Genomic DNA, 26343 nt, shown 5'->3' with positions numbered 1-26343 from the left:
CAAAATGTCAAAAGTTATTTTATAGTTTAGACTTATATCCCATCTAAACAGTTCATATAACATCCATCAAAATTGATTAACAAAAAATCTAAAAATGATATACACACACTGTCAATGGTTGTAATATCACTGTCAATAAAGGATTGAAAGGAAACTTTGTTAAAGACCTCAAAACCTCACTCAAATTCCATTGAGGCACTATAGTTTGGAAAAGAGGCCTTATGGGTTTCACTCTACTTAAAAGACGTGAAATAACCCTATGAGAAGCTATAAGATTACCCTTCATCTTCCCAGAAAAATATTAAATTGCTGATACCTCTACCTTTAAAGAATTTAAAACTAATTCCTTATGGGGAATTACTCTTAAATAGTCTTAAATTAGTCTAAAATTAATCTTAAATTAGAATATGGGGAAACGTCCCATAAGAAAGCAAATGTTGCTTACCTGTAACAGGTATTCTCACAGGACAGTAGGATGTTAGTCCTCACATATGGGTGACATCACAGGATGGAGCCCAATCACGGAACACTTTTGTCAAAGTTTCTAGAACTTTGACTGGCCCCTACTGGGAATGCCCAGCATGGCACTAACCCTGCAGCCAGCAGGGGTCCCCCTTCAGTCTTGTTAAAAAGCTACAGGTAGTGCCGAAAATAAAATAAGAAAACGTTATGAACCCAACACCGTGGGGCAGCGGGCGGGTTTCATGAGGACTAACATCCTGCTATCCTGTGAGAACACCTGTTACAGGTAAGCAATATTTGCTTTCTCACAGGACAAGCAGGATGGTAGTCCTCACATATGGGTGAGTACCGAGCTGAGGATGTCCGAGTATGCACCAAATGTACGCAGGCGTTTAAAGCACTAGGCCTGGGATGAAATTTGGCCGAGGGCATCCTGAACCCCACCGGGCAGGCGGAAGGGTGTTGGTACGTCACATTGTAAATAGATTACGAAGGACAGACTGGCCGAAGATAGAATCTTGTCTTCCGGCTTTATCTAAGCAATAATGGGCTGTAAAGGTATGGAGAGAACTCCAGGTTGCATCCCTGCAAATATCAGGAAGCGGCACCAAGCATAGGTGTGCTACTGAAGTCGCTATGGCCCTCACAGAGTGTGCTTTAACACGGTCTTGAAGTGGAATGCCTGCTTGCTGATAGCAAAAGGATATGCAGTCCGCCAACCAGGAGGAGAGAGTCTGTTTACCCACAGGCTGCCCCAATTTGTTAGGATGGAATGAGACAAATAATTGAGTGCTCTTCCTGTGGGCAGCTGTACGGTCTAGGTAGAACGCTAGAGTCCGTTTACAGTCAAGGGTATGCAGACCCTGCTCTCCTGGATTGGAATGGGTCCTGGGAAAAAAGATAGGTAGTTTAATGGATTGATTGGGATGAAACTCCGAAACTACCTTAGACAAGAATTTAGGGTGAGTGCGGAGTACCGCCCGGGCCTGCAGACGTTTAGTGTAAGGCGGATAGGTAACTAGAGCCTGTAATTCACTAACACTGAGAGCGGAAGTGATTGCCAAAAGGAAAATTACTTTACATGTAAAATATTGAAGGTCACAGGATTGAAGAGACTCGAATGGTGGTTTCATGAGCCAACCCAAAACTAGGTTGAGGTCCCAAGAAGGGGCCGGAGGACGCATAGGAGGCTTGAGGTGAAGCAAGCCCTTCAAAAAACATGTGACAAGGGGTTGTACTGATATAGGAACATCCCCAATACCTTTACGGAAGGCGGCTACCACACTGACATGCATCCTGATGGAGGAAGTTTTTAGACCTGACTGACAAATGCCAGAGAAAGTCCAGAAACTTCGTGATTGGACAGGTAAAGGGGTCAAGGGATTGAGAAGAGCACCATGACTTAAACCTGGTCCATTTGTACGAATAAGATTTTCTCGTGGAAAGCTTCCGTGAAGTAATCAGGACACGGGAAACTGGTTCAGAAACGTTAAGAAGCTGAAGGATTAACCTTTAACATCCATGCCGTCAGGGACAAGACTTGAAAATTGGGGTGGCGTAGGCACCCGTCGTTTTGAGTAATTAGAAGCGGGTCTTTTCTCAAGGGAATGTGCCTGCGAATGGAGAGATCCTGAAGTATTGGAAACCACACTTGGCGCAGCAAGTGAGGTGCTATCAGGATCATGGTTCCCTTGTCCTGACGTAACTTTACGAGAGTCTTCGAGAGAAGTGGAAGTGGAGGGAATGCATATAGGAGACCGGTTGCCCATGATAGGGAGAACGTGTCTCTTGGCTGATAGTGTTGGCTGCGAGTGAGAGAGCAGAAGTTGTCTACTTTGCGATTTTGAGGTGACGCAAAGAGGTCTATTTGAGGATAACCCCATTGTTGGAAGATGGAGTTCATTACTGAGGGATTGAGAGACCACTCATGCAGTTGAAAGGTGCAACTCAGCTTGTCTGCCAACACATTGTCCACTCCCGGCAAGTAGGTGGCCCTGAGGTACATTGAGTGGGAGATGGCCTCCGCCCATATCTGTGCAGCTTCCTGCACAGATATGGGCGGAAAGTAGGATCCTGTGCCTCCCTGTTTGTTGATGTACCACATGGCCACCTGGCTGTCCGTCTGGATCACGATGACTTGATTGGAGAGGCGATCCTGAAATACCCTGACAGAAAGCAAATGTTGCTTACCTGTAACAGGTGTTCTCACAGGACAGCAGGATGTTAGTCCTCACATATGGGTGACATCATCAGGATGGAGCCCAATCATGGAAAACTTCTGTCAAAGTTTCCAGAACTTTGACTGGCCTCTACTGGGCATGCCCAGCATGGCACTAACCCTGCAGCCAGCAGGGGTCCCCCTTCAGTCTTATTTTATAGCTACGGGCAGTGCCGAAAAAATAAAACAAGAAAACGTTACGAACCCAACACCGCGGGGTGGCGGGCGGGTTTCGTGAGGACTAACATCCTGCTGTCCTGTGAGAACACCTGTTACAGGTAAGCAACATTTGCTTTCTCACAGGACACGCAGGATGGTAGTCCTCACATATGGGTGAGTACCGAGCTGAGGATGTCCGAACATGCACCAAATGTACCCAACGGCGTGCAACAGGCACAACAACTGGGGTGGAATTTGGTAGAGGCCATCCACACCCCACCGGGCAGGGGGAAGGGTGTTGGTACGTCACGTTGGAAACAGGTTACGCAGGACAGATTGGCCGAAGATGGAATCTTGTCTTCCGGCTTTGTCCAAGCAATAGTGGGCTGCGAAAGTGTGGAGTGAGCTCCAGGTGTCAGCCCTGCAAATGTCAGGAAGTGGCACCGATCGTAGGTGTGCTACTGAAGTCGCCATGGCCCTCACAGAGTGTGCTTTAACACGGTCTTGGAAAGGAATGCCTGCTTGCTGATAGCAAAAGGATATGCAGTCCGCCAACCAGGACGAAAGAGTCTGTTTACCCACAGGCTGCCCTAATTTGTTGGAATGGAAAGAGACGAATAACTGAGTGCTCTTCCTGTGGGCAACTGTCCGGTCTAGGTAGAACGCTAGAGCCCGTTTACAGTCGAGGGTATGCAGAGCCTGTTCCCCTGGATTGGAGTGGGGCCTGGGAAAGAAAATAGGTAGTATGATGGATTGATTAATGTGAAACTCCGAAACTACCTTAGGCAAGAACTTAGGGTGAGTGCGGAGTACTGCCCGGTCCTGCAGGAGTTTAGTGTTAAGGTGGATAGGTAACTAGGGCCTGTAACTCACTAACCCTGCGAGCTGAAGTGATAGCCAAAAGGAAAATCACCTTCCATGTGAGATATTTTAGATCACAGGAGTGAAGAGGCTCAAATGGAGGTTTCATGAGCCGACCAAGAACCAAATTAAGGTCCCAAGAAGGGGCCGGAGGACGTAAGGGTGGCTTGATATGGAGCAAGCCTTTAAGAAAACGTGTTACGTGGGGTTGTACAGATATAGGGGCATCCCTGACACCTTTATGGAAAGCGGCTACCGCACTGACATGCATTTTGATTGAGGAAGTCTTTAGACCGGATTCCGATAAATGCCAGAGATAGTCCAAAAATCTCGGGATTGGACAGGAAAAGGGATCAAGGGACTGTGAAGAACACCATGATGTGTACCTTTTCCATTTATAGGAATAAGACTTTCTTGTGGAAGGCTTCCGTGAAGCAATGAGGACACGAGAAACCGAATCTGAAAGGTTAAGTGGTTGAAGGATCAACCTTTCAACATCCATGCCGTCAGGGACAAGGCCTGAAGATTGGGATGGCGTAGACATCAGTCATTCTGAGTGATCAGAAGCGGATGGAGAGATCCTGGAGTATTGGAAACCACACTTGGTGTGGCCAGTGAGGTGCTTTCAGGATCATGGTTCCTTTGTCCTGACGGAGCTTCACGAGAGTTTGAGAGAAGAGGAAGCGGAGGGAATGCATAAAGCAGCCTGGCTGCCCACGAGAGGGAGAATGCATCTCTGGGCTGCGAGCGTTCGCTCCGAATGAGGGAGCAGTAATTGTCTACTTTGTGGTTCTGAGGGGACGCAAAGAGGTCTACTTGGGGATAACCCCAGTGTTGGAAGAGAGAGGTCGCTACCGAGGCATTGAGTGACCACTCGTGCGGTTGGAAGACATGACTCAGTTTGTCCGCCAAAACATTGTCCACTCCCGGAAAGTAGGTTGCCCTGAGGTACATCGAGTGGGAGAGCGCTTCCGCCCAAATCTGAGCGGCCTCCTGACACAGCAGGAAGGAGCCTGTGCCTCCCTGTTTGTTGATGTACCACATGGCCACCTGGTTGTCCGTCTGAATCAGGATGACGTAATTTGATAGGTAATCCTGAAAAGCTCTGAGAGCATATCGCATTTCTCGAAGCTCCAGGAAATTTATCTGGTGTTTGGATTCCTCTTGAGACCAAGATCCTTGTGTCTGTAGATCGTTTACATGAGCTCCCCAGCTGAGGTTGGAAGCGTCGGTGGTGAGAATGAGTTGAGGGTCTGGTAGATGAAAAGGTAGTCCCTGGAGGAGACTGTTCTGATCTTTCCACCAGGCGAGAGACAGACGGAGTGCGTCGGTGATGTGGACAATTTATTTATTTATTTATTTATTGGTTTTTATATACCGCCGCTCATCAGAGATATCACGTCGGTGTACATAGAACAAAAATATGCAGTTGCGTGTACATATAACAGAATGATAATAGCTGAATTCAACAATAAATTAAAACAGTAAAATACAATATAAAGAAAGAACAACTTATTTAACGGAATATTAGATAGTAATATAGAGTAAAATAAATGTGATTGCATAAATGAATCTAGTATTAAGGCTAAAAAACTAGGGGTATGGGAGGGGTGGGGAGCAAAATGGAACAGGAGCAAAAAAGGGGAGCAAAATGGAACAGGAAGGGAAGAGAAAGGGTAAGGAAGGAAAGGGTTATATACATATGTACAAAGGGCAATGGTTGAGAGAGATGGTTGAGAGAGACTGAGTACAATGGTTGAGAGAGACTGAGTCGCTTGAGTCCATTGTGACCATAACGTCCAATGCATGACTCTCATGGCCAGACGGGCCATTAGAGTGAGATGGACTGAGGACGCCATGTGTCCGAGAAGGACAAGGAATTGCTGAGCAGTCGCTGTGTACTGAGACTGCAACTGGTGAGCGAGAGACACGAGGGTTTGAACTCGTTGTTGAGGTAGGAAGGCTTTTGCTTGTAAAGTGTCCAAGTCTGCCCCAATGAAAGACAAGGTTTGAGATGGGACTAAACAGGATTTCTCGTAATTGACGAGAAATCCTAGAGAAATTAGAGTGTGTAGGGTCAAATTCAGGGACGATCGAGCTGCTTGTTGGGTTGGGGCCCTGATTAACCAGTCGTCTAAATAGGGGTAGACATGAACACCTTCTTTCCGGAGGAAGGCTGCGACAACTACGAGACATTTGGTAAAGACTCGTGGAGCTGACGCTAGGCCGAATGAAGTACCCGGTATTGGTAGTGCTTTGGGCCTACTAAAAACCAGAGGTACTTGCGATGAGCTGGAGTTATCGCAATGTGGGTGTATGCCTCCTGGAGGTCTAGAGAGCAGAGCCAGTCTCCTCTTTGTAGAAAAGGTAGAAGGGAGCCCAAGGTTACCATTTTGAACTTTTCCCGCTGGAGGTACTTATTGAGGGCACGTAGGTCCAGAATTGGACAAAGGCCCCCGGATTTTTTGGGGATCAAAAAGTACCGGGAATAGAACCCTAGGCCTTGCTGCGAAAGAGGAACGGGTTCTATTGCTCTTAACTGGAGAAGGGAGACCTCCTGCTCCAGAAGGACAGAGTGGTCGGATACGCCCCTCACTTGTAGAGACGGGGAGTCTGATGGGACAGCAAGAAAATTCAGATGGTAACCCTGAGCAATGATTGCCAGCACCCATTGGTCGGTTGTGATGGTTTGCCACATTCCATGAAAGTGGCATAGTCGACCTCCCACTGGTATGGTTGGCAGAGGGATCAGGCTGCTGCTCTCGAAGTGAAAGTCAAAAGCCTGAAGCAGGCCCCAGTTGGGGAGCTGCTTGAGACTTTTGTTTGCGAGGCTGGCGAGGCTGGGACCTATGATAGGTCCTTGTCACTCTGGTCCTTGTCGGTGGAGGATAGTACTTCCTTGGCCGGAAGAAAGACTTCTTAGGGTCCTTCTTGGAGGGCTGTCTAGACGGGAAGTCAGAAGGTATCAATGAGAGCTGTTTGAGGGTATAATGATGATCCTTTAACTCAGCCACTATTTGCTGAATCTGTTCACCGAATAAATTGTCACCAATACAAGGCAGGTCGGAGAGCCTGTCTTGTACTTCTGGGCGAAGGTCGGAAGACTTGAGCCAGGCCCATCATCTTGCCGAGATAGCAGCTGCAGATACCCTGGTAGCAGTGTCAAAGATGTCGTAAGGTGATCTGATCTCATGCTTGCCTGCCTCAAAAACCTTGTTTACTAGGGTTTGGAGCTGATCTTGAAATTGCTGCGGCAAGGAGTCTGTTAAGTCTTGTATCTGCTTAAATAAGACCCTATTATATTGGGTCATATAGAGCTGAGAAGAGGCAATTCTAGAGATGAGCATTGCTCCCTGGAAGACACGGCGACCAATGGCATCTAGAAATTTCTGTTCCTTGCCTGGGGGAAAGGAAGTGTGAGGTTTTGATCTCCTTGCTCTTTTCTGGGCAGATTCTACAACCACAGATTGGTGATCCAATTGAGGTTTGTGAAAACCTGGAGCTGACTGGATGAGATAGGTGGTGTCAGCTTTTCTGTGGACTAGGGCCACAGAGCCAGGATGTTCCCAGTTCTTTTTGAGGAGATCCAGAAGAACTTGGTGGATAGGGATGGAGGTTATTTCCTTGGGAGCATCCAGGAATTGTAACAGCTCCATCATTTGATGCCTGTCATTTTGTTCAGTCTGCAATTGGAAGGCAACCAATTCAGACATCTCCTTCACAAAATGTATAAAGGAAAAGTCCTCTGGAGGAGAACACTTTCTGCTTTCAGTAGGTGAAGGTGGTGAAGGCAAATCCTCGGTGTCTGGTGAAGAATCATCAGTCCAGGTATCGTAGGGATCAGCACCTGTTCCTCTAGGAGCTAGAGGAGGATGGGGCTGTGGGATCCCTGAAGGTCCTGGTCTAGGCTCTGAAGGATTGAGTGGAGACACCGATGAAGGCATCGAAGGCACCGGCGCAGGCATCGATGGCATTGATGGATGGCTCAGTGGCGCCGATGGATGTATCGGCACAGATGGGTGGATCGGTGGCATCGAGGGATGTATCAGCATCGATGGCTGAGGCATCTGCACATTTTACTCTCAGAAATTAACGCCCGCCAAAGGCAGGCGTTAATTTCAGACGGCACCAGGCAAGATTATAGAAAAGCAGAAAAAACTGCTTTTCTGTACACCTTCCAACTTAATATTATAGCGATATTACGTCGGAGGCCCCAAAAATTAAAAAAAAATAAATCTGCCCTCGGGTTGGAAAACGGACACTCAAGTTTGCCGGCATCCGTTTTCCAAACCCGTGACTGTCTGCGGGTTCGACAACAGACGCTGGTAAAATTAAGCATCAGCTGTCAGACCCGCTGACAGCCATCGCTTCCGCCAATAAGGAGGCGCTAGGGACGCGCTAGTGTACCTACTGCCTCCTTATCAGCGCGGGCCCTAATTTAAATAAAGAATCAAACGCCCAAGAGAAGTGCCCAGGCACGCGTCGGGTGAGCAAGTGCTCCCCTCGGAGCACTGGCTCTCCCGCGGACTTTACTGAATTGGCCTATATGTAACTTCAGAGAGGGTTATTTTTTCCTATATGCATCACCTTGCACTTACCACATTAGATTTCACCTGCCATTTGGAAACCAAATCTTCCAGTCTCAGAAGAATCTCCTGCAATTTATCACAATCCACTTGTGATTTAACTACTCTGAATAATTTTATGTCATCTGCAAATTTGATCACCTTACTCATGGTACCCCTTTCCAGATCATTTATAAATATATTAAAAAGCACCGGTCCAAGTATAGATCCCTGAGGCTATCCACTGTTTATCTTCTTACAATGTGAAAACAGACCATTTATTCCTACTCTAATTTCTTGTCGTTTAACCAGTTTGCAACCCACAAAAGGACATCTCCTATCCCATGACGTTTCAGTTTTCTTAGAAACCTCTCATGAGGAACTTTATCAAATACCTTCTGAAAATCCAAATACACATCTACTGGTTCACCTTTACCCACGTTTATTCATCCCTTCAAAAAAAAAAATGTAGCAGATTGATGAGGCAAGACTTCCCTTGGATAAATCTATGCTAGCTGTGTCCCATTAGATCATGTCTATCTATATGTTCTGTAATTTTATTCTTTATAACAGTTTCCATCATTTTTCCTGACACTGAAGTCGGGCTCACCAGTCTATAGTTTCCCAGATCACTTCTAGAGCCCTTTTTATATATTGGGGTTACATTGGCCACCTTCCAACCTCCAGGTACAATGGATGATTTTAATGATAGGTTACAAATCACTTGTAATAGATCTGAAAATTATTTTTTGAGTTCTTTCAGAACCCTGGGATTTATACCATCCAGTCCAACTAATTTGCTACTCTTCAGTTTGTCAGTCTGGCCTACTACATCTTCCAGGTTCACTGTGATTTGGGTCAGTTATTCTGAATAGTCACCCTTGAAAACCGTCTCCGGAATGGGTATTTCCCTCAACATCCTCAATAAACACCTAAGCAAAACATTTGTTTACTCTTTCGTGCTATGGCCTTATCTTCCCTAAGTGCCCCTTTAATCCCTTGATCATCTAACAGTCCAACTGATTCCCTTGCAGGCTTCCTGCTTCAGAAATATTTTGAAGAGTTTATTATGGAGTTTTCGCCTTTATGGCCAACTTCTTTTTAAATACTCTTTTAGCGTTTCTTATCAATGTTTTATATTTAACTTGCCAATGCTTATGCTTTTTACTATTTTCATCAGATGGATCCTTCTTCCAGTTTTTGAAGGAAGATATTTTGGCTAAAATAGCCCCTTTCACCTTAGCTTTTAACCATATTGGAAATCTTTTGGCCTTCCTTCCACCTTTCTTAATGTGTGCCATATGTTTGGAATGCGCATCTTAAGATTTTTTTTTTTTTTTTTTTTTTTTAATACAATGTCCACACCTGTTGTACACTCTTAACCTTTGTAGCTGCACCTTTCCGTTTTTTTCTAACAATTTTTCTCATTTTATCAAAGTTTCCCTTTTGAAAGTTTAGTGCTAGAGCTGTGGATTTACTTAATCTCCCTCTTCCAGTCATTAATTCAAATTTTATCATGTTATGATCACTATTGCCAAGCAATACACCACCATTACCTCTCACCAAATCCTGCACACCACTAAGAATAGCTCCCTCTCTCAACAGTTCCTGAACCAATTTCTTCATAAAGATATTTATTCCATCTAGGAAATTGCTCTCTCTAGCATGTCCTGCTGATACATTTACCCAGTCAATATTGGGGTAATTGTAATCTCAAAACCAATACGTTGCAAATTACAATCTTTTTCTTTTCTTGTGCAATTATTTATTTATATCTGTGGGACCATCATAACACCCACGGTTTGTAGGCAGTAAGCCTGAATCTAAACCGCAACGGGTCACATTTAATCATCGGTCCATTCAAGTCCTATTTTTATTATTAACCAATGAGTTTTCCTTTGTATTTTTCTTATTTTTAATATTATAAAATAGATGTGAGACGGTACTTCCCTTACTTGCCGGTAGCGCTGCCGCGCTTTAAAGAATCACGGATAAAAACATCCTCCTGAACAGCTTGATCTTTAAAGCGCGGCAGCGCTACCGGCAAGTAAGGGAAGTACCGTCTCACATCTATTTTATAATATAAAAAAATAAGAAAAATACAAAGGAAAACTCATTGGTTAATAATAAAAATAGGACTTGAATGGACCGATGATTAAATGTGACCCGTTGCGGTTTAGATTCAGGCTTACTGCCTACAAACCGTGGGTGTTATGATGGTCCCACAGATATAAATAAATAATTGCACAAGAAAAGAAAAAGATTGTAATTTGCAACGTATTGGTTTTGAGATAGTGTGGTTCGTTGCACTTCGATAATTAACTGTTTATACTGTAGTGGTGTTCACGGTAATTGTAATCTCCCATTATTACTGTACTACCAGTTTGGTTAGCTTCCCTAATTTCTCTTAGCGTTTCATCATCCGTCTCACCATTTTGGTCAGGTGGACAGTAGTATACTCCTATAGCTATACTCTTCCCCGATACACCTGTGATTTCTACCCATATTCTATTGTGCATTTAGTCTCTTGCAGGATCCTTATCCTGTTGTACTCTATGTCACCCCAGACATAAAGTGCCACCCCCTCCACAAAGTTGATCCTCACTTTCCTTGCGATGTAGTTTGTACCCTGGTTTGGCACTATCCCATTGATGAACCTCCTTCCACCATGTCTCTGAGATGTCAATTAAATCTCTCTCATCAAGCGCTGCTATACACTAACTCTCTCATCTTACTTAGATTTCTGGTATTGTCAGGCAGACATTTCAAAGTGTTTTTTATTTGTACTAACAGATAGCTTTTCAGCTGACAGGGATAATTTGGAATCTTCTAGCTCAGGTGAGGTTTTTAATTATAGGCACATGGACTACTTTTGCTTCTATTGGAACCTCTCTGTTTGGATGCCCTAACTCTCCTGCTTCATTAGTATCTTTCAAAGATACCTTCCTCCGAACTATGTGCTGCTGAGCGATTGTCAGCTTTCCCCTTTGTTCTACTTTAAAAACTGCTTTATCTCCTTTTTAAGGGTTAGCGCCAGCAGCCTGCTTCCACTCTGGTTAAGGTGGAGCCTGTCCCTTCGGAAAAGACTCCCCCTTCCCCAAAAGGTTCCCAGTTTCTTACAAAACTGAATCCCTCTTCCTTGCACCATTATCTCATCCACGCATTGAGACTACGGAGCTCTGCCTGCCTCTGGGTACCTGAGCATAGAACAGGGAGCATGTCAGAGAATGCAACCCTGGAGGTTCTGGATTTCAGCTTTCTACCTAAGATCCTAACTTTGGCTTCCAGAACTCCCTCCCACATTTTCCTATATCAATGCCCACATTTAACTCTTTTTCTATACCGACCTTCATGGTGAATAACCATATCAGATCAGTTTACACAGAACTGGGTAAACTGTAACAAAGAACAATCATTTAACAGAAGAAGCGAAAAAGTTACATTCAACAAGGAAGGTAAACTTAGAGGCTTAGGCAGCTGGAAGGATAAGGCCAAAGAGGGCAGTTAACTATGAACATAATACAATTGAGGATTAAGGGCTTGTGCTTAATAGGAACTCAGAGGAGGTACGAAGTGCCATAGTTCGTGAAGAGTGTTAGACCAGTTAGTATGTATCGGGGGAAAGTGAGAAGGCTTGGCAGAAGAGCCAAGTCTTGAGTTTTTTACTGAATGTTAGATGGCAGGATTCCAGTCTGAGGTCTGTGAGGATGTTGTTCCAAATAGCTGGGCCTGCTGTCGAGAAAGCTCGGTCTTTGGTCGAGGTGAGGCGAGTGGCTTTAGTTGGAGGGGCTTGCAGAGTTCCTTTGTAGACTTCTCTAATCGGTCTGTTGGAGGTGTGGAGTTTGAAGGGGATTTCGAGGTTGAGCTGAAGGTGGTTGTAGATAGATTTGTGTATTAAGGAGAGTGATTTGTGTAGAATTCTGTAGTTAACTGGTAACCAGTGTAAGTTTCTGTAAATAGAGAGATGTGTTCTCCCCGGCTGGTGTTGGTCAAAATTCTAGCCGCAGCGTTTTGTATCATCTGTAGCGGGACAACATGTACCAGGACAACTGGCTTCTCCCCAGCATTATCTAAAATCTTAATCTAGTTAACGCATTAAGTCCACCACCTTAGCACCAGACAGGCATGTTAGCAAGCGCCCAGCTATCTATATTCCTAATAAATGAATCACCCACTATGACGGTTGACCTAACCTACCCTCCTGGGCAGTAACCCTGGGAGACACATCCTCAGTGCAAGAGGACAATGCATCACTTTCTACAGGATCATTTCCTGCTGCACCAGGTTGATGCTCTCCAAACAAGAGATCATCCTCCTCCAAGGCAGCACCAGGGCTGCCAGACTGGAGTTGGGACTTCGGTACTATGTCTCTGAAGGTCTCATTTAGAAAACTCTGTCTGCCTCAGGTCCTCCAGGTCTGCCACTCTAGCCTCTAGAGATCAGACTCGTTCTCTGAGAGCCAGGAGGAGCTCTTTGCACTGGGCACACACATACAACCTCCACCGGCAGGAAAAAAATCATACATGTGACATTCGATGCAGAAGACTGGAAGGCCCCCCCCCCCCCCCTCTTTCTGTGATTGCTGCCTTCATCTTAATTTTGTTAAGTTCTTACTTAAGTTTAAGTTGCTAAGGGATAGGAATGTGTAAATAAGAGTCCTTTAAATTTATTGGTATATTTACTATTAATCAGATAGTGACCTGCAATGGGATAATTAAACTCTTGATAAGGGTTGGGACAATCCTGTGTTTTAGATAAAAGGCTGATTCATTTTTAATGTGAAAGTATCTCCTATCTATAAATCAAAGGATGAGCTAGTAGTGGGTGGATGAGGGGTGGGAGGGAAGGAAAGTCACACACACACTAAAGAATATACTCAATATATTACCTCTCCCCAAAACTTTAAGTTCTAAAATTTCCCAAAGCAATATGTACCAATTCCCTTCAGTCACCAGCAAGATGATGCTCTCCTCTCAGTGACTGTAGGAACTTATATAACACTATTAGTGGAGTAACAGAAGCTCCTACAATCCTTTTATCTTGAATATAAAGGCAGGAAACAGATGATTATGCTGTTTCATATAAGGTGGACAGGATATTTTATGCTGGAAAGAGAGTTGAAAACAAATCTACTTTTGGGTCATGTTATCTTGTTACATAGCAACAGTACCCTACAATGTTTTTATTTTTATCCTAAAATATTTTCGTAGACTGCACATTTAAGGAGAAATCACCATTAGAATATGTTATGTTAGCAGTCAGGAAAGGATCACCCTGAACAATGAAATTCTCAAGGCAAAACTGAAGGTCTTTCACATTCTCACATCTTTAACTAGGAATGATTTCCTAACCTGAAAGGGTTATCCCTGCCCTATATCCTTTAAAACTAAAAGAAGGATTTTGCTCTCTGCACTACATCTACATTCAGTTGATGAACATTCTCAATGGTATATGCTCTCACTCTATCTTTGGTGCTATGTTTTTTTAGTTTACCAATCCAAGGATGCTTTTCCTCGTTTCAGATATGTCAGCATAAACTAGGATAAGAAAATTTTAATTGCCTAATTTGTATTCTGCAAAGAGACAAAGTTCCTGGATGTAATAAATGACTGCTTCTTGGAGCAATTGGTTCAAGAACCAACAAGAGAGGGAGCTATTTTAGATTTAATTCTTAGTGGAATGCAGGATTTGGTGAGGGAGGTAACGGTGGTGGGGCCACTTGGCAACAGTGATCATAACATGATCAAATTTAAACTAATAACTGGAAGGGGAGAATAAGTAAATCTGCAGCTCTAACACTAAACTTTCAAAAGGGAAACTTTGATAAAATGAGGAAAATATTAGAAAAAAACTGAAAGGTGCAGCTGCAAAGGTTAAAAGTGTTCAACAGGCATGGACATTGTTTAAAAATACAATCCTAGAGGCACAGTCCATATGTATTCCACACATTAAGAAAGGTGGAAGGAAGGCAAAAAGATTACTGTCATGGTTAAAAGGTGAGGTGAAAGAGGCTATTTTAGCCAAAAAACAACCTTCAAAAATTGGAAGAAAGATCCATCTGAAGAAAATAGGATAGAACATAAGCATTGCCAAGTTAAGTGTAAAACATTGATAAGACAGGTGAAGAGAGAATTTGAAATGAAGTTGGCCATACAGGCAAAAACTCTTAACTAAAACTTTTTTAAATATATCCGAAGCAAGAAACCTGTGAGGGAGTCTGTTGGACCATTAGATGACCGAGGGGTTAAAGGGGCTCTTAGGGAAAATAAGGCCATTTCAGAAAGACTAAAGTAATTCTTTGCTTCCGTGTTTACTAATGAGGATGTTGGGGAGATACCAGTTCCTGAGATGGTTTTCAGGGGTGATGAGTCAGACGAACTGAATGAAATCACTGTGAATCTAGAAGATGTAATAGGCCAGATTGACAAACTAAAGAGTGGCAAATCACCTGGACCACATGATATGCATCCTAGGGTACTGAAGGAACTCAAAAATGAAATTTCTGATCTATTAGTTAAAATTTGTAACCTATTATTAAAATCATCCATTGTACCTGAAGACTGGAAGGTGGCCAATGTAACCCCAATATTTAAAAAAGGCTCCAGGGGCGATCCGGGTAACTATAGACCAGTGAGCCTGACTTCAGTGCTGGGAAAAATAGTGGAAACTATTCTCAAGATCAAAATCGTAGAGCATATAGAAAGACATGGTTTAATGGAACACAGTCAACATGAATTTACCCAAGGGAAGTCTTGCCTAACAAATCTGCTTCATTTTTTTGAAAGGGTTAATAAACATGTGGATAAAGGGAACCGGTAGCTGTAGTGTATTTGGATTTTCAGAAGGCATTTGACAAAGTCCCTCATGAGAGGCTTCTAAGAAAACGAAAAAGTCATGAGATAGGAGGCAATGTCCTTTCGTGGATTACAAACTGGTTAAAAGACAGGAAACAGAGAGTAGGATTAAATGGTCAATTTTCTCAGTGGAAAAGGGTAAACAGTGGAGTGCCTCAGGGATGGTGCTTTTCAATATATATATATATATATATATATATATATATATATATAAATGATCTGGAAAGGAAAATAAGTGAGGTTATCAAATTTGCAGATGATACAAAATTATTCAGAGTAGTTAAATCACAAGCGGATTGTGATACATTACAGGAGGACCTTGCAAGATTGGGCATCCAAATGGCAGATGAAATTTAATGTGGACAAGTGCAAGGTTTTGCATATAGGGAAAAATAACCCTTGCTGTAGTTACACAATGTTAGGCTCCATATTAGGAACTACCACCCAGGAAAAAGATCTAGGCATCATAGTGGATAATACTTTAAAATCGTCGGCTCAGTGTGCTGCAGCAGTCAAAAAAGCAAACAGAATGTTAGGAATTATTAGGAAGGGAATGGTTAGTAAAACGGAAAATGTCATAATGCCTCTATATCGCTCCATGGTGAGACCGCACCTTGAATACTGTGCACAATTCTGATCGCCGCATCTCAAAAAAGATATAGTTGAGATGGAGAAGGTAAAGAGACGGGCAACCAAAATGATAAAGGGGATGGAACAGCTCCCCTATGAGGAAAGGCTGAAGAGGTTAGGGCTGTTCAGCTTGGAGAAGAGACGGCTGAGGGGGGATATGATAAGAACATAAGAACATAAGAAAATGCCATACTGGGTCAGACCAAGGGTCCATCAAGCCCAGCATCCTGTTTCCAACAGTGGCCAATCCAGGCCATAAGAACCTGGCAAGTACCCAAAAACTAAAGTCTATTCCATGTTACCATTTTTAATGGCAATGGCTATTCTCTAAGTGAACTTAATAGCAGGTAATGTACTTCTCCTCCAAGAACTTATCCAATCCTTTTTTAAACACAGCTATACTAACTGCACTAACCACATCCTCTGGCAACAAATTCCAGAGTTTAATTGTGCATTGAGTAAAAAAGAACTTTCTCCGATTAGTTTTAAATGTGCCCCATGCTAACTTCATGGAGTGCCCCCTAGTCTTTCTACTATCCGAAAGAGTAAATAACTGATTCACATCTACCCATTCTAGACCTCTCATAATTTTAAACATCTCTATCATATCCCCCCTCAGCCATATCTTCTCCAAGCTGAAAAGTCCTAACCTCTTTAGTCTTTCCTCATAGGGGAGCTGTACCATTCCCCTTATCATTTTGGAAGCCCTTCTCTGTACCTTCTCCATCGCAATTATATCTTTTTTGAGATGCGGCGACCAGAATTGTACACAGTATTCAAGGTGCAGTGTCACTATGGAGCGATACAGAGGCATTATGACATTTTCCGTTTTATTCACCATTCCCTTTCTAATAATTCCCAACATTCTGTTTGCTTTTTTGACTGCCACAGCATACTGAACCGATGATTTCAATGAGTTATCCACTATGACGCCTAGATCTCTTTCTTGGGTTGTAGCACCTAATATGGAACCCAACAATGTGTAATTATAGCATGGGTTATTTTTCCCTATATGCATCACCTTGCACTTATCCACATTAAATTTCATCTGCCATTTGGATGCCCAATTTTCCAGTCTCACAAAGTCTTCCTGCAATTTATCACAATCTACTTGTGATTTAACTACTCTGAACAATTTTGTGTCATCTGCAAATTTGATTATCTCACTCGTCGTATTTCTTTCCAGATCATTTATAAATATATTGAAAAGTAAGGGTCCCAATACAGATCCCTGAGGCATTCCACTGTCCACTCCCTTCCACTGAGAAAATTGTCCATTTAATCCTACTCTCTGTTTCCTGTCTTTTAGCCAGTTTGCAATCCACGAAAGGACATCGCCACCTATCCCATGACTTTTTACTTTTCCTAGAAGCCTCTCATGCGGAACTTTGTCAAACGCCTTCTGAAAATCCAAGTATACTACATCTACCGGTTCATCTTTATCCAAGTTTATTAACTCCTTCAAAAAAGTGAAGCAGATTTGTGAGGGAAGTCTTACCTTGGGTAAAGCCATGCTGACTTTGTTCCATTAAACCATGTCTTTCTATATGTTCTGTGATTTTGATGTTTAGAACACTTTCCACTATTTTTCCTGGCACTGAAGTCAGGCTAACCGGTCTGTAGTTTCCCGGATCGCCCCTGGAGCCCTTTTTAAATATTGGGGTTACATTTGCTATCCTCCAGACTTCAGGTACAATGGATGATTTTAATGATAGTTTACAAATTTTTACTAATAGGTCTGAAATTTCATTTTTTAGTTCCTTCAGAACTCTGGGGTGTATACCATCCGGTCCAGGTGATTTACTACTCTTCAGTTTGTCAATCAGGCCTATCACATCTTCTAGGTTCACCGTGATTTGATTCAGTCCATCTGAATCATTACCCATGAAAACCTTCTCCATTACGGGTACCTCCCCAACATCCTCTTCAGTAAACACCGAAGCAAAGAATTCATTTAATCTTTCTGCGATGGCCTTATCTTCTCTAAGTGCCCCTTTAACCCCTCGATCATCTAACGGTCCAACTGACTCCCTCACAGGCTTTCTGCTTCGGATATATTTTAAAAAGTTTTTACTATGAGTTTTTGCCTCTACAGCCAACTTATTTTCAAATTCTCTCTTATCCTGTCTTATCAATGTCTTACATTTAACTTGCCAACATTTATGCTTTATCCTAGATAGAGGTCTTTAAGATCATGAGAGGTCTTGAATGAGTAGATGTGAATTGGTTATTTACACTTTCGAATAATAGAAGAACTAGAGGGCATTCCATGAAGTTAGCAAGTAACACATTTAAGACTAATTAGAGAAAATTCTTTTTCATTCAATGCACAATAAAGCTCTGGAATGTGTTGCCAGAGAATGTGGTTAGTGCAGTTAGTGTAGCTGGGTTCAAGAAAGGTTTGGATAAGTTCTTGAAGGTGAAGTCCATTAACGGCTTTTAATCATGTTTACTTAGGGAATAGCCACTGCTATTAATTGCATCAGTAGCATGGGATCTTCTTAGTGTTTGGGTAATTGCTAGGTTCTTGTGGCCTGGTTTGGCCTCTGTTGGAAACAGGATGCTGGGCTTGATGGACCCTTGGTCTGACCCAGCATAGCAATTTTATATGTTCTTATGTTTTTTTCCATCGATAAGCAGGGCAGTTAGCAGCGTGGGAGTCCAAAGCTCATAGGTTGTAGAAGAAGGTTCTTGAAAAAAAAAAAAAAATTTTTTTTTTAAACAACCTAAGGATAGTGGACAGCCATTACAAATTTGTAACAGTATGAAGAATTGCTGATCCTAACGATGAATCTGCTGCGGATTGCTAATCAAGGCAATAGTGAAAAGTGAAAGTGTGAATGGAAGACCAGGTTGCTGCCTTGCAGATGTCTTGGATAGGCATGCCCTGGATATGTGTTCTTGAAGCAGCAGTGGCTCAGATTTGATGAGCCCTAACCGGAGTTGTTAGGGGTACCAACTTCTGTAGTAACAGAACTGGATGCAAGCAGTGCGCCAGTTTGATTTATTTAATTATTTAAAAACTTTTATATACCGTCGTTTAGTGATTATACCATCACAACGGTTTACAAATAGGCACAAAAGTTCAGAATAAGTTTTTTTAGAGACTGGTTGTCCTGGGTTGTTTGGGTTAAAAGATACAAATAATTGAGAGGAACACCTTATTGGTTGAGACCTGTTTTTGTAACAGGCTAAAGCTCTCTTACAGTCCAGTGTATGAAGAGCTTTTTGATGGTCATCAGAATGTGGTTTAGGGTAAAAGACTGGTAAGGAGTTTGTTTTGTTCAAGTGAAAAGCTGAGACCACCTTTGGTAAAAAGGTAGGGTGAGTTCGTAGTAAGACTTTATTGTGGTGAAATTGTAGATAAGGGAAGTCAACTACCAGTGCTTGTAGTTTACTGATTCTTCTCATTGAAGTGATGGCTACCAAGAAAAGAACCTTCCAGGTTAGGTACTTAAACAATGAGGAGGACATGGGCTCAAATGGAGGTTTCATCAGTGCTTCAAGGACTAGACTGACATCCCATAGAATTAAAGGTTTTTGAATAGGCGGGTGCAAGTGATGTAAGCCTTTCATGAATTTTGAAATGAGAGGATGAGAACAAATGGAGCAGCCATTATCTGTGGAGTGGTAAGCTGCTATAGCACTGAGATGAACCCGGATGGATGTTACTGCTAGACCTGAGAGGGATATGCCATGCAAATAGGATAGTAGTGCTTTTGGAGGACAAAAAAAAGGGGTCAACTAGTTGCACCAACTAGAATATCTTTTCTATTTGGAAGCGTAATTCTTTCTGGTGAAATGATTCCTGGCTGCAATCAGGACATTGGTGATAGTAAGAGGGAGATCTAGTGCGTTCAATACTTGCCGTTCAGCCTCCATGCTGGCAAGTGAAGAAACGACTGCATTGGGTGAATCAGATTCCCTCTATTCTGAGAAAGGGGTCATTGATTAGAGGCATCGGTGGAATGATCAAAAGATGAAGAAGATAAGCATACCATGGTTGTCTCAGCCAGGCAGGCGCGATGTCCTGCGATGTCCTGTGTATGCTGGGGAGAAGAGAACAGAATTTCTTTACTTTCCTGTTGTCTTCTGACGTGAACTGGTCCATCTCTGGAGTACCCCAGTGTGCGAAGATCCTGTCCGCTTCTGTTTGTTTTAGTGACTATTCGTGTGGGTGGAAAACCCTGCTGAGTTTGTCCGCTTTTGTATTTGCAAGACCCGGTAGGTATGACGCTTGAAGGAGAACTCTGTTGTGTTCTGCCCATTCCCATATCTGAATTGCTTCCTTGCAAAGTATCAAGGAACCAGATCCTCCTTGTTTGTTTAGGTAGAACATTGCTACTTGGTTGTCTGTGTGAATCATTACTGATTTCCCTTGTATCCATAATTGGAATGCTAGTAGAGAGTTTTTTATAGCTCTGAGTTCCTGCAAATTGATTTGAAGGCCTTGTTCGCTTTTGGACCATTTTCTTTGGGTCTCTAGATGTAGGAGATGGGCTCCCCACCCTTTTATCGATGCATCTGTTGTAATGATGAGTTGATGAGGAGGCTGTCGCAGTGGACTCCCTTCAGTTAAGATGGGTGGACTTAGCCACCAAAGGATGTCCCTGTGCATGGACTTTGAAATTTCTATTTTTTTGAGTCATCTGCTGAGAAACTTGGCTCCATTGAGATTTTAGACCCCATTGGAGACGCCTTATGTGTAGACGTGTGTTCTGAACCACATGAACTGCTGCAGCCATGTGTCCCAACAATACTAGTATCTGACTAACAGCAGCGACTTTTTGACGAAGGAGAGATTGACAGAGGACCTTCAGAGTCTGAATTCTGTCCAGAGGTAGAAAGGCCCTGGAAATAGGGGTTTGAATTATTGCTCCAATGAACTGAATGTCTTGGGAGGGATGGAGCTGGGATTTTTCATAGTTTATGAACCAACACAATCTCTCTAGACGGAGTAGTGTGTGTTCCATGTGGTTCTGTAGGAGCTGTGCGTTGGAAAATACGATTAACCAATTGTCCAAGTAAGGAAAAATGTTTATGCCCTGCTTGCGTAAATGTGCCACAACAGCAAAACATTTTGTGAAAACTCTTGGGGCAGAGGAGAGACCAAAAGGGAGTACCTTGTATTGGTAGTGATGACTTGCAACTTGAAAACAGAGGTAACGCCAGAACTTTTTGTGAATTGGAATGTGAGTGTATGCATCCTTTAGATCTAGTGAACACATCCAATCATTGGCTTGTAGAAAAGGGAGGACTGTCTTGAGGGAGATCATCTTGAACTTTTCTTTTTTTAGATGCTTGTTGAGAGCTCGGAGGTCCAGGATGGGATGAAGACCTCCTGATATTTTGGGAATGAGGAAGTACTGGGAAAAGAAACATTTCTTCCTCTGTGAGAAAGGAATTGGTCAGATTGCCTTTTGTTGATGGAGCAGTGTAACTTCCTTCATGCATGAGGGAATTTATACCTGTGGTGCTCTGGGTCGCATGTGATGGGGAAGTGTAGCTTGTAGCCTTGCGAGATTATACTCAGCACCCACTGGTCTGTGGTAATGTCGGACCATTGGGAATGAAATAGGGATAGTCTCCCCCCTACCTGTTCTATTGTTGTTGTGGTGAGTGCATCTAAAAAGATTGTTTAGATGGTGGTTGAGAAGATTGAGGCTTTTGCTGTCTCTGGGATCTTTGCCGGGGCCTTTGACCTTGTACCTGAGATTGAGGTCTTTGCTGTTGGAACAGTTGTCTGAAATTTGGGAGGTACGGTTGGTAATACCGGTATGGTCTCCTATAGTAATATCCCCTTTTGTATTGGCCATAGTAATGCCTGGATGTGGAAGGTGTGTCTGAGAGTGATGTTAACGACTGTACTGTAATGTTTTGCTCTTTTATTTGGGAAATGGTTTCTCTGAGTTTCTCACCAAAAAGGTTGTCTGGTCTACATGGGAAATTCACCAACTTGCCATGAACATCTTCCCTTATGCTACTTTCACTCAGCCATGCTAGACGTCTAGCTGATATTGAAGTTGCGGAAGATCTCGCAGATGTCGAATGCCTCGTATGCTGTTGTTAATAAGTGGCGTAGGCTTTCTTGCAAGTCCTGAAGAGGTTGCGGAAAGGGGTCATCCCCGTGCAAAGTGGCAAGTAAAGGTTGAAGCTGTTGAGTACAGTTGAACAAGTACTAAATGATATAGAACTGGTGTTGATGTATACGAGAACCCAACATTGAGTTTTGGTAAATCTTTCGAGCAAAGTCATCCAGAAGTTTGTTGTCTTTGCCCGGTGGCGTATTGGAATATAGCCTGTTCTTTTTAGCTCTTCTCATTCCTGATTCTACTACCACTGAATTGTGGGGAATCTGGACATTAGAATAGTAAGAAGTTTTCTGCATCCTATACTTCAAGTTTAGTTTCCTAGATGTAGGAGCAACAAGATACAGAGTATCCCAAGTTTTGTCCATAAGGGCTTCCAAAACTTGGTGAAAAGGAAGAGCAGTTGGCTTAGCTGGAACTTCCAATATTTGAAGGATTCCTATTACCTCAGAGCTGGGATCTGGTAGTTTCTGAGTTTCTATATCAATAATCCCAATTTTTCAAGGAATTTAGCATACATGAGATCTTCCGGTGGTGAAGAAGGTTGGGGGTGTTCTTGTGGAGGGTCCGACAGAATTCGCGTAGAACTGCCTGGAGATGACAGTGGGGAAAGATCTGGGGAAATAACATGAGTGGAAGATGGAGGAGAATTAGAATCCCATGGGGATGTTATTCCTTGCAGTGAAGGAGGAGAAACGTGGTGATGTAGCTTTTTGTGGGTCTGGAAGTGGTGGAGTGGGATTTGATGGTAATTCCTGGAAAAAATTCTGTAAAAGAATAGAGATTTGAGACTTCGTTTCCTGGACCAATGGCCAAGGAGGTGGAGTAGGTCCCATGGCAGCTGTGTGTGACCGCTTGACTGGGAGTTTTGGGAAGTAGAGAATCTGGAGATCTTGATCTCTTCCGAGAGTGGTGAGGAAGAGGTTCAATTTCTGATGATGAGTCCCAATTACCCTCTGGTTCATCTATGATTATATCGGAAAACACTGAAGAGGGAGAGTGATGGCTCCCTTGTAAAGATGTGGGATGCTGAGTGGTGGATCTTGAAGAAAAGGGTGCTCTCAATGGTGGTACTGTGTGTCTTGTCTTCGAAGAAGACTTACATGGTGTATTGTCCGGTTTTTTATTTGAAAGTTGCTTCTCTGGATAGTGTTGAGAAGATTTTTTAATTTTATATGTCAGGTGCATCGTTTTGTCCTTAGGTGCGTCGGAGTGCGTCATTGAGATTGACGCTTTTAAAGGTACCGACACATGCATCGTTTGCGTCGTCTGAGGCAAGATGGAAAGGAGTGATGCAGGATCTGATGACGCATGCGTTATATGCATTATGCTCGGCACGGCGCTTGACGCACGAGTTGTGGATGCCGACACAGTCTTTGGCGCACGATTTTCCGAAGCCAAATGCACGCGTCGTGGAGCTTTGGACCAGGGTTTTTTCTTACCCGGAGAGGACTTAGTTGACTGTTTGTCAGCAGGAGAGGAGGCATACGATGAGGAGTGCCTCAGCCTCTCCATCGTTTCCGCTCATTGACGTCGAACCCACAGGAACATCCTGCTGCAATCCTTACACGTGACCTGGTTGTGGTCAGGACCGAGACATAACTAACAGTAATTATGTCCATCGGTCTCAGACAATCTTTCCACAGGAGCAATATTTGAATCATGGACTCCTCGGCATGTCGATCTTCTTTTTTTCTTGTCTTCTTTTTTTTTTTTTTGTAGTTTTCTGAGGAGTTGGAGAGAGTACAAAACCTGTTTGTGAAGTACCGTGGAAAACTAAAAACTGAGAAGAAGGCTCAAGGCGTGCGGGAACGCTGGTGCATGTGCACTTCAAAGTTCTTCGAGCTAAGAGACAGTAAGCTCCACCTCGTGACATCACGGATGATGTCACCCACGCTGCATGGCTAAATGCTCTGCTTATCGACGGAAAAACATAAGACTAGTCATATATTGGGTGGGTAATTTTAAAAAAAGCCAATTTCTGTGGGTAAAATAGTTTTGCCCAGAGAAATGCTTCTGAAACTTAATATTCTTGTATGAAAAATTTGGAAACAAAAGACAACAATCTAGGACCAACTCACCTGTTCTTTATGACCAGGAGCTAATCATTTTGTTCTGACCTCTAGAAAATTATCAGGTTGAGCAAACTAATGATCCAAGGACAGGAGCATTTTAATCTACTCTCTCCACAGATAGGTTTGTAATGTGCAGTGCTTCTACTTCTGTGTGGTTCTCACGATGACTGGTGAGAAAAGTGGGAGTATGGTGTATTAGAAAACTGAGGGACAGTGGATCATAAGACATTAGTTGTGTCACACAGGGATAAGATCTAGCGCCCTACATAAAATGGATGCTGTCAAGTGATATATATGAATCTGCTTTGCTTAAAAGAGAACAGTATAATTGCATACATGAGAACATAGCTTTATATATAGGAAAGAAATAATTGTTGCATATAAAGAGAGACCACTTTTGCTCAGATATACATTACAAACAGTTTAGTCATTTACGTTTAAACAATGTGCTTAAGTGCCAAATACTGTATTCAGAGAAAAAGTTATCTTAGGATGTTTTGCTTGCTGAATGTTGCTGTGCTCAAAGAGGAAGTTATATGAGGTTGTCTGTTCACAAGGGAAATCTCACTAGCAAGTAATAAAGATGTGAATGTGATAGAAAGCTGCTTTTAACATATTAAGGTGAAATACTTACCTGATGTATTTGCTTTCTTACTGGGACCCTCTGCATAGTTTCCTCCAGATCAGAGATAACTATGAGAGTTGAAAGCATTTCCTTAACTGCTTCTAACAGAAAGACTGTCTTTACCAGAGAAACTGAGTAACTACATTTTACTTTAGAAAAATGTAAAGACATTCAGCCCCTGAGGCCCTTTCTCCTTCTGGAGCTGGCTCAGTTGTAAAGGACAATGAAGAACTGTGGCAGTTCTTCATTGTCACTAAAGATCCCTCTTTCACCTTATAAAAAGACAGCCAGCCCAGATGCACCATGGTACAGATGGAAGAGACCACAAACACATCTGAACCGAGCGCTGAAGCCCTCACCTTCCCGGGAGAGACAATGTCCGACTCGCAGAGGGACCACACAACTGACCAAAGACACCGTACTTGTTTGAAGGGGGTCAAGTAAGGGATCTAAAGTCATTGCTTGCGGAAGCAACCACTGAAGACAAAGCCAGTGCAAGGGTATTAGGCACCCTAATCCTTCTGCCTTGTGCCAGCCCCGCCCCCGCCCCCTACCTCATTTGCACCGCCAACAGTGTGCTTCTCAGGTCCGCGAGCAGGTTGGATGCTGCTCGCGGCCTGACGAATCTCTATTGCTCTCTGCTGTGAGCAGAATAGGCTCCGCTCACAGCACCACATGGCTGCTCTTTGGCACCCCCTACTGGTCAGTGCCATAAGCGACAGTCTAAGTTCCCCTAATGGACATGCAGGCCCAGACTAAAGACATATCCTTAAAAATACCTTTTATTCTCTCTTTATGGGTCATTCTCATAAGCAGCCCTGAATAATCAATGTGTTTATCAGAATATTGCTTTTGCTTATATTGCATTTATTATAATCAGTGCTTTTTTTTTTATAACCATTTGCTCTTACCACAATAGATAGATATATATTTATAGATATATAGATATACGGTATATAGATATCTATATATAGATATTAGTGTATATCTGCCTTATTTCCACTGAGCAACCAGCAGCACCAAAAGGTAAAAATATTTTATTACAATGGGTATTACACAGCTCAACCTTCTTGAAAGCCATACAGAACTAGAGTCTGCAGTTAAAAGATGCCACATGCTGCTCTTCTTCCTCCCTTCCCAAATCAGCAAAACCGGTGTAGGTGAACCGGAGTTTGAAAAACCACCAATCCTAGAGTCCATAATCTACATATCAACCCAATTGAATTTTATCTGCTAACCAAGCAGTACATGTTTGTTCTGCTGCAGTTCCCATCCCTCAAAGCTAGAGGGAGTCATTAGTACCGCTAAGCAATGTAACAGTGGCCGAAAGAACAGAGAACTAAGTGAAATGACCATGCAGGACAGACAGGGTATAAATGCTGCATGAAATGAGAATAGTGGAGGGTCAGAAGAGTGCAGCAGGAGGAAGTCATGTGGGAAGAAAAGCAGTTTTTTTCTCTTTTGATGAGTCTACAGGGATTCACTGATTTTTTTTCACTGTCTGTGTGGTTCTCTAAATAATGCACAGAACAAAACTAAAGAAGCTGTTTTTTCATTAATGAATAGAGAGATTCACACACAATAGCAATTTCCTGTTGAAATAAGCATCTCTCACCAGCTGCTACTTGTTAGCACGTCATTAAGAATCTAGAAGATGCTGCAAAATATTCTCTATCCTAAAATTAGAAACACAACAAGTGTTCCTAATGCTGGAATTCACATGATACCTAGCAGTGCTGCTACAGAGGAGTACCCGCTGGTATTGCCAAGCTGAGTCTGCTGGAGCAGCTGCTTAACACATCACT

The 26343-nt window shown here is 42.9% G+C and overlaps 1 protein-coding gene across 4 annotated transcripts in view; it reads right to left on the bottom strand.

The window, feature by feature from the left end:
- The window catches only part of ENTPD1 (ectonucleoside triphosphate diphosphohydrolase 1), a 597993-nt gene that overhangs the window by 444061 nt on the left and 127589 nt on the right, over positions 1 to 26343 (bottom strand). The window lies entirely within an intron of this gene.

Source organism: Rhinatrema bivittatum, chromosome 7 (genome assembly GCF_901001135.1).
Source record: "Rhinatrema bivittatum chromosome 7, aRhiBiv1.1, whole genome shotgun sequence".
Taxonomy (NCBI): domain Eukaryota; kingdom Metazoa; phylum Chordata; class Amphibia; order Gymnophiona; family Rhinatrematidae; genus Rhinatrema; species Rhinatrema bivittatum.
The sequence above is the reverse complement of the archived record's forward strand: the minus strand, read 5'-3'. Positions and strand labels throughout refer to the sequence as shown.